This window comes from Dromiciops gliroides, chromosome X (assembly GCF_019393635.1).
Source record: "Dromiciops gliroides isolate mDroGli1 chromosome X, mDroGli1.pri, whole genome shotgun sequence".
In the NCBI taxonomy this organism is placed as follows: Eukaryota; Metazoa; Chordata; class Mammalia; order Microbiotheria; family Microbiotheriidae; genus Dromiciops; species Dromiciops gliroides.
The window spans coordinates 16,800,895-16,810,704 of record NC_057867.1 but is presented as its reverse complement, the minus strand read 5'-3'; the positions used below and the strand labels follow the sequence as shown (position 1 = coordinate 16,810,704).

The 9,810-nt window shown below is 37.1% G+C and overlaps 1 protein-coding gene across 2 annotated transcripts in view; it reads left to right on the top strand.

The window, feature by feature from the left end:
* Window positions 1-4,065: 4,065 nt before the first annotated feature.
* The window catches only part of LOC122734024 (E3 ubiquitin-protein ligase DTX3L-like), a 34,258-nt gene continuing 28,513 nt past the window's right edge, over window positions 4,066-9,810 (top strand). For both annotated transcript variants that reach the window (XM_043974701.1, XM_043974702.1), the window contains exon 1: window positions 4,066-4,232. The gene's annotated coding sequence lies outside the window, so the exon portion shown is untranslated. The remainder of the gene's footprint in view (window positions 4,233-9,810) is intronic.

Genomic DNA, 9,810 nt, shown 5'->3' with positions numbered 1-9,810 from the left:
CCATAAGAAGTTAGGGAGATATGTGGTCAATCCTTTATTGGTATATAACATTGAATAAATTAATTTGTGCTTACTCAAAATTGGTATCTATAGAAATAGTAGCTAATTAAAAAAAACAATAAGGATGCCCATTATCACCACTATTATTTAATATTGTACTAGAAATGTTAGCTACAGAAATGAGACAAAAAAGAAATTGAAGAAGTTAGAATAGGGAATAAGGAAACAAAACTATCACTTTGCAGATAATATGATGATATACTTAGAGAATCCTAGAGAATCAGCTAAAAAAACTACTTGAAATAATTAACAACTTTAGCAAAGTTGTTAAACCCATGTAAATCATCTACATTTCTATATATTACCAACAAAGTCTAGCGGCAAGAGATGGAAAGAGAAATTCCATTTAAAATAACTATAGACAATGTAAAATACGGGAGAGTCAGCCTGCCTAGACAAAACCAGGAACATAATTACAAAACAGCTTGCACAGAAATAACGTCAGTTCTAAACAACTGGAGAAATTAATTGCTCAAGGGTAGGCTGAGACAATATTTTTTAAAATGACAATTCTACTTAAATTAATTTACTTATATTTGGTGCCATACCAATCAAACTACAAAAAAATTATTTTATAGAGCTAGAAAAAATAATAACAAAATTCATCTGGAAGAACAAAAGCTCAAGAATATCAAGGGAATTAATGAAAAATAATGCAGAGGAAGGTGGCCTAGCCATTCCATATCTAAAATTATATTAAATCATTAAAACTATCTGCTACTGGATGAAAGATAGAGTGGTGGATCAGCAGAATTGATTAGGTACACAAGACATAGTAGCAAATGAACATAGTATCTAGAGTTTGCTAAACCCAAAGAACCAAGTTTCTCACATAAGAACACATTATTTCACAAAACCTACTGGGAAATCCAGAAAATGGTACAATAGAAACTAAGTATAGACCAACATCTTACACAGTATACTAAGATAAAGCCAAAATAAGTACATGAATTAGACATAAAGTGTGATACCATAAGCAACTAAACAGAGCAAAGAATTGTTTACCTGTCAGATTAATGGAAAAGGGAAGAATTTGTAACCAAAGAAGAGATAGAGAGAATTAGAAGATGTAAAATGGGTACTTTTGATTACATTGCTTAAAGGTTTTTGGGACAAAACCAATGCAGTCAAAATAAGGGGGAAAACAGAAATCTGGGAAACAATTTTTACAGCAAGTGTGAAAAAAGGCCTCATTTCTGAAATATATAGAGAACTGACTCAAATTTATAAGAATACAAGTCATTTCCCATTTGATAAATGGTCAAAGAACATGAACTGGCTGTTTTCTGAAGAAGAAACCAAAGCTATCTCTAGTCATATGAAAAATATGCTTTAAATCATTATTGTTTAAAGAAATACAAATTAAAACACAACTGTAGATCCCACCTATGATATTGGTTAATTTGACAGAAAAGGAAAATGACAAATGTTGGAGGGTTTGTGGGAAAAATTGGGACCATAAAGGACTGTTGGTAGAGTGAACTGATCTTACTATTCTGGAAAGCAATTTGGAGTTATGTCCAAAGGGCAATCAAATTGTGCATACCCTCTGATCCACTACTAGGTCTGTTTCCCAAAGAAATCATGAAAAAAGGGGAAAAGGACCCACGTGTACAAAAATATTTATGGCTGATATATGAATGTAATGGAATACTACTGTGCTATAAGAAATGATTTCAGAAGAAGGATGATTTCAGAAAAAAACATGGAAAGACTTAGATGAGCTGATGCTGAGTGAAATGACCAGAACCAAGGGAACATTGTACATAGTAACAACACTGTGTGATGACCAGCTATGACTGAGTTAACTTTTCTCAGCAATACAATTCCAAGATAATTCCAAAAAACTCATGATGGAAAATTCTCTTCACCTCCAGAGAAAGAAATGATGGAGTCTGAGTGAAGATTGAAGCATAGCATTTTCACTTTATTTTTTCATGCTTTTCCCCCCTTTTGGTCTGTTTCTTCTTCCCCAATATGCCTAATGTGGAAATATGTTTTACATTATTGCACATAAAGGACTATATCAAATTGTTTTATGTTTTAGAAAAGAGACAGGGGATGGTTAAATGGAGGGTGAAAATTTGGAAGTCATAATTTTTTAAATGAATGAAAAATTATTTTTACATGTCATTGGAAAAATATTATTAAACGGTATTCATCTAAAGTCAAGATAGACACAGTATTTTGATGTAATTATGAATTTTTTATTTTTGTTATTAATGCAGCTTATTGTATTTGTAATTTTTCTTAATATTGAACCAGACTGGCATTCCTAGTATAAATGCAATCTGGCCACAGTAACATCTTTGTAATATGTCCTGGTAGCTTCTTTGCCAATATTTTATTCAGTATTTTTGTATTGATATTCATCAAAGAGAATGGTCATTCTTTGACTTTGCTTGCCCTGGTTTTTCTTATAGAAAATCATATTTTTCCCACAGGAGTTTCCCTATTTTAAGAGAATTTATGCACAACTGAAGTTAGCTTTCTCTAAGGGGTGGGATGCAGATCTTTGTGAAGAACTTAGCTGATAAGACTGTCACCCTTGAAGTGGAGCCCAGTGACACCATTAAGAATGTCTATGCAAAGATGCAGGACAAAGAAATCACCCTGCTTCCCAGATCGGCAGAAGTTGATCTTTGCTGGAAAGCTATTGGAAGATGGGTATGCCCTATCTGACTACAACATCCAGAAGAAATCCACCATGCATCCCCACCGCCCCCCCAACCAAAATGTTCCTTGGTTTCCTTCTTTCCCTCCCCCAACACTTGCAGGCTCATTTATGGTTTTTCAATTTCTTTTCATTCTGTTAATCTACTTTATGTTTTTTTGTAAATATTCATCCTTTTATCAATTTTGCTGGCATCAAATTGGGCAAAAGAGTTTCTATTAATACTTTCCTTTATTTCATCTGTTTCAGGTCTCTCCCTACTCCAATCCATCCTACATACAGTCACCAAAGTGATTATCCTAAAGCACAGGTCTGTCTACATCACCCCACCTCTCCCTACTCTCCAACCCCCACACAAATTCCATTGGCTCCCTATTGCCTCCAGAATCAAACACAAAGTCCTCTGGCATTCAAAGCCCTTCCTAACCTAGCCCCCCTCCAGTCTTCTTACCTTTCCATATAGGCTTCAATCCAGTGACACTGGCCTCCTGGCTGTTCCATCCCAAAGACACTCCTCTGGCTTTGGGCAGATTCTCTCACTGCCCTCCCTCCCTGGAATGCTCTCCCTTCCATCTCTGCTTCTTGGCTCCCTACTAAAGTCCCATCTTTTACAGGAAGATTTCCCCAACCCTTCTGAATTTTAATGCTTTCCCTCTGTTCATTATTTCCTATTTATTCTGTAGGTAGCTCGTTGCACATATTCGTTTGCTCATTATCTCCTCTATTAGATTGTGAGTTCCTTGAGGGCAGAGACTGTCTTTTGCCCACCTTCCTTTTTAAATCCCCAGAGGTTAGCACAGTACCTGACACATAGTAGACACTTACTAAATGTTAATTGATCTTCATCCCATTTTCCCATAAAAAATAATAAAATCATGGCAATTTGCTTATCCTTTAAAAAGCTGTTTGTTTTGCCCAAATTTTATTCACTTCTTTTTTTGTTTTAAGAATTTTTCTTCATGTGCAGTTGTGGGTTTTTTTTCCCCTATTTGTTTCTTTTCCAGGTTATTTTCTTTTGGTCTTTCAGTTTTCTCTTTCACTCCTGAATGTATTTGGAGAGATGACTTATTTAAGGATTGCTTCGCCTGAATCCTGAAAGTCTGGACAAGTTGGGTCGTTTCACCCGTTCATTCTATGAGATGATCTTTTCTTTCTCTGATTTCTTCTGTGGCCTTTTTGATCGCCAGCTTTTGTCCAGGGCCTAACACAGACACACAACTAGGAGCTCACAAACTATTGATTGACTGCCTGATTTGATCTGCAGGGGCAGCATTCCTCGCCCTACGTCACATCCTGCGTCCCATTGGCTGAGCCAAGCCCCGCCTCCAAAGGTGACGTCACAGGTCTCCTCCTTTCTGCGGTTTTCACCTGGGTTGGGGTGTCCTGCATTCAGTGAAAAGGGGCTGCCAGCCGATCCAGCGCCATCCACCTCCCGCCATCCCCATCCCCCGCATCCGGGCCCGCGTGATCCACTCTGGGAGTCCCCTGTGTGAGGGAGGTAAGTAAGGCCCTGCGGGGAGAGCCTCTCCCTTCCCCGCCCAGATCCCCAGAACGCCTAGGGGTGTGTAAGTCTGCCCGCCCCCCCACCCCACCCACACTCCCAGACCTCCGAACTGGGCCTTTTGGATCTTACCCACTGTGGATCTCCTGCCAGAGGAATGGAGTTCCTCAGAGAATGCAGCAGGTGATTTCCACCCCGCCCCCCCTCCCCATTCAGCGGTTCCCCGCCCCCCACCCTCCCCGATGTTCCACTGTTCCCGCACCCCTCCCCCAGCCCCTCTATGGGGCCTGGTCCAGAAGGTGGGACATCTGGGGGTGGGGTGGGGGGAGGAGTAGAGCCAGTCTGCTAAATAGCTCTTATTTTTGTATCCTTTCATTTCATTCATTCGTTCATGCACGCACTGATTGTTATTCTGGACCCAACAAATGGCTGCTGAAATTAACGTTTCCATGTACATCACACAACAGAAAAAGGGGATTGGCTATGCACCTGTTGATCTCCGTCATCTATGGCTTTAGTTTAAATATATATCTATATCTATATCTATATCTATATCTATATATCTATATCTATATATACACACACATATATATAGATATAGATATAGATATAGATATATATATAAACAAATTCAATCTGTATTTTTCAAAGCTGCCAGTGTTTCTTTCAGGCCTGCCTTCTGTTCTCTGTTAAGGTTGTTTGGGGGGTTTTTGTTTGTTTTAAAATGCCTTAATTACAGTCTTTTTTGTTTATTTGTTTTTGTTTTTCCTTTTTCTCCATCTCTGTCTTCTCTACATCCTACATTCCAATGAGAGAGAGAGAGAGAGAGAGAGAGAGAGAGAGAGAGAGAGAGAGAGAGAGAGAACGTGAGCCTTTGTAACAAATATGCATAGTTAACCAAAACAAATCTTCATTTTGGTTGTGTCTGAAAATGCGTATTCCCTCACTTCTCAAAATTTGGGGTCCCATGCTTCCATTATCAGTTTTCTAGGATATTAATTGGTCTTTGCATTGATTAGAGTTCTGAGGCCTTTCTCAAATGCAAAATCCACTTCTTTTAGGCTCACTGAACTGGATGCCAAGCTAATATAGCTTTATGAGGCCAACCAGGTATGCAAAAAAGGATGGTTCCTAAATAGGACATCTAACCAATTTAATTGAACTTGGAAGAGTAATTCTTTTATTTTAAGGTTTGTTTTAAATTTATTTTTACAAGCAGTTGTTATCATTTTCTCCCAGTGGCACTCCCTTCCCCACAATAACAACAACGACAAAATCCTCACAATAATTATGTATATTCTAGCAAAACCAATTCCCCTCTTGTCCATGTCCAATTAGGCAGGTGTCATTCTGGATTTTCAGTCCATCACCTCTCTGGCAGGAGGTGGGTAGCCTGATTCGTCTACAATCCTCTGGATAGCATTAATTAGAGTTCTAAAAGCTTTTAAAGCTTTTGGGGTTTTTTCCTCTATAATGTTGCTAATGTATAAGTTGTTCTAGTTCTGCTCACTTGAATCTATATCTGATCTATCTGATTCTTCCCAGGTTGCTCTGAAACTGTCCATTTCTTAAAGCACAATAAAATATTATCCTGCCATTACATTCATAGACCACAGTTTATTTAGTTATCTCACCAGAGGTGGACACCCTCAGTTTCCAGTTTTGGGGCTACTTCAAAAAACCCTCATAAATATTTTTGTATGGATGGGTCCTTTTCCTTTTTCTTTGCTCCCTTTGTGGTATAGCCCAGTGGTAGTGCAGTTGGCCCACAATTTGAAGGCACAATTATAAATTGTTTCCCAGAATGTCTGGACCAATTTGCATCTCTACTAGCAATGCTTTCAGTGTGCCTATTTTCCTGCAGCCTCTGCAACTTTTATCATTAATAGTCGATAAACACTTATTAAGCACCTACTATGTGCAAGCCACTGTGTTAAGCACTGGGGATACAAGTTCCAAAAAAGAAAGTCCCTGTCTCAAGGAATTTACAATCTAATGGAGGAATATAACACACAGAAGAAAGCTGGTGTGTGTGTGTGTGTGTGTGTGTGTGTTGGGGGGGGGTGTTATTTTTCATTCCTAATGGGTAGAAGGTAGAAACTCAAAGTTGCTTTAATTTGCATTTCTCCAATTATTACTATCTTAGAACATTTTATCATATAGTTATTGATTGCTGGGATTTCTTCCTTTGAAGCTTATTTCTTCATAGCTTTTGATCATTTATTGGTGAAGGGCTTTTAGTCTGATAAATTTTAATCAATATATTTCCATATATTCATATATATATATTTATATACATACACATATATATACATATATAAAGCCTTTAATAGAAAAATTTGCTACAAAATTTTCCCCATTAACCTGTTTCTCTTCTAATTTTAATTGCATTAGATTGGTTTGTGCAAAAGCTTTTTCAATTTTATGCAATCAAAATTTTTCATTTTATTTTCTGTGATCATTGGTATAGCTTGTTTGCTCACAACCTCTTCCCTTATCTGTAGATGTGAAAAGTATTTTTCCCTTGCTCCTCTGATTTTTCCATAACCTATGATGTGTGCTCTTGGCCATAATGGATGACACCTCAGGTTCTGTTTTTAAAATGCTATACAAAGTAAATGATGTTGCCACATGGACAGGGCTGTATTTTAATGGGGAAAATGCATATAATTATTGATAGCCACCAAAAAGAAGGTACTCCCCATTCAGTTCCAGGATGAAAAATATTGAGATTTTTGTGATGACAGAGGAGGGCACTTACTTTGACCTCAGAATCCCCAGTGGGTTCTACACAATAAATTCATCCCATGATGCTATCCACATGATAGCATCAGATTTGTACCTAGTGGACAGGGTGAGTCTAGCATCTTGGTAGAAATTAGATAATTGTACCCTGTGCTCTTTTTGTTTTAAGAAAGATGTAGCCTCGGGGCAGCTAGATGGCGCAGTGGTTAAAGCACTGGCCCTGGATTCAGGAGGACCTGAGTTCAAATTCTGCCTCAGACACTTGACACTAGCTGTGTGACCCTGGGCAAGTCACTTAACCTGCATTGCCCTACCCCCACCCCAATATATTGCTTGCTCTAACTTTCATATAGATACTTCTTATCATTTAAAAAAAAAAACTCCAATTCCTATGATTTTCAGGGGTTTTTTGTTTGTTTGTTTTTGTAGGGCAATGAGGGTTAGGTGACTTGCCCATATGTATATATATATAGAATATATATATATATATATATATATATATATTCTACTATTTTTAATAAGAATGAGTGTAGGGGGTGGCTAGGTGGTGCAGTGGATAAAGCACCAGCCCTGGATTCAGGAGTACCTGAGTTCAAATCCTGCCTCAGACACTTAACACTTACTAGCTGTGTGACCCTGGGCAAGTCACTTAACCCCCATTGCCCCGCAAAAAAATAAAAAAAGAAAAAGAAAAAGAAAGAAAGATGTAGCCTCTAAGAATACCCTCAGCCTCTTGAATAGAACAGTTGAAGAGCCAGGCTGCATCTGCCTCGGTTTATTTTATATTATGCCTCACTACCAAAGTTGTTCATTGTTTTGGTTAGTTTTATTAGTTGAATTCTTAAATAAACCATCTTGTCCACATAAAGTGACACTTTGGTTTTTTCCTTTGAAAATGTTTATTTCTTCAAAATGTGTTATTTTCTTATTTCTATGCTTTGAATTTGTAGTAAAATATTAAATAGTAATGGTAATAATGAACATCTTTGTTTCACCTCTGATCATATTGGAAAGTCTTCTAGCTAATCCTCATTAAAAATATTGCTTGGGGGCAGCTAGGTGGCTTAGTGGATAAAGCACTGGCCCTGGATTCAGGAGGACCTGAGTTCAAATTCTGCCTCAGACACTTGACACTAGCTGTGTGACCCTGGGCAAGTCACTTAACCTGCATTGCCCTACCCCCACCCCAATATATTGCTTGCTCTAACTTTCATATAGATACTTCTTATCATTTAAAAAAAAACCTCCAATTCCTATGATTTTCAGGGGTTTTTTGTTTGTTTGTTTTTGTAGGGCAATGAGGGTTAGGTGACTTGGCCATATGTATATATATAGAATATATATATATATATATATTCTACTATTTTTAATAAGAATGAGTGTAGGGGGCGGCTAGGTGGTGCAGTGGATAAAGCACCAGCCCTGGATTCAGGAGTACCTGAGTTCAAATCCTGCCTCAGACACTTGACATTTACTAGCTGTGTGACCCTGGGCAAGTCACTTAACCCCCATTGCCCCGCAAAAAAATAAAAATAAAATAAATGTTCTAAGACAACACTAAGATTTAAAAAAAAAAATGAGCATGGAGGCAGCTAGGTGGTACAGTGGGTAGAGCACTGGTCCTGGAGTCAGAAGGACTTGAGTTCAAATCCGACCTCAGATACTTGACACTTACTAGCTGTGTGATCTTGGGCAAGTCACTTAACTCTCATTGGAATTGCCTCACTAAAAAAAAAAAAAAATAAGTGTTGTATTTTGTCAAAAGTCTTTTTTGTACTTGTTGATATAAACATGATTTTTGTTGTTTTTCTCATTGATATGATCAATTATGCTTATCATTTTCCAAAATTAAATCAACCCTATTATAAATATTATAATAACACCTGGTCTTAGTGTATGGTCTTTGTGCTATATTGTTGTAATCTCCTTGCTAATATTTTGTTTAAATTTTTTTGCATCAGTATTTATTAGGGAAATTAATCCATAGTTTTCCTTTTTTGCTTTTGCTCTCCCTGGCTGAGGTATCAAAACCATACTTGTGTCACAGAAGGAATTTGATAGGACTCTTTCCTTATCTATTTTGTCAACTAGATAAATGTTTGGTAGAATTCACTTGTAAATCCATCTGGTCCTTAAGATTTTTCTTAGGGAGCTAATTTGATATTCTTTCAATTTCTTTTTCTAAGATATGGTGATTTATACATATATACATATATGTACATATATACATATACATGTTGTATACATACATACATTATGTCTGGTTGCTCTTTCCATTCACATTGTTGAAATCTTTGTGTATATTGCTTTCTTGCCTCTTGATACTTGACACTAAGTCAGTTCATATAGATCTTTCCTTATTTCTCTATATTCATGTTCATCGTTTCTTACAATGCAGTAGTATTCTATTGTATTCATGCACCACAATTTGTTTAGCAGTTGCCTAATTGGTGGGAATCTGCTTTGTTTCTAATTTTTTTGCTAATTCTACAAGTGGTGTTATATATTTTTTTCTATGGAGTTTTCTTTTTGTCCTTGGCCTCCTTGAGGAATAAATCCATTAATGGACCTTCTGGGTCAAAAGGTATGGTTGTTTTAGTTACTTTCTTTGCATAATCCCAAATTTCTTTACCAAATGGTTTTACCAATTTACAGTTCTAACAGCAATTCAACAGCATGCCTATCTTCCCACGATCCCTCCAACACTGACTATTCCCATATTTTGTCATTGTATCTGTTTTCTAGGTATTAGGTGGAACCTCAGGGTCATTTTAATTTGCATTTCTCTTAATGATGATGTGGAATATTTTTTCCACATGGTTGTAAATTC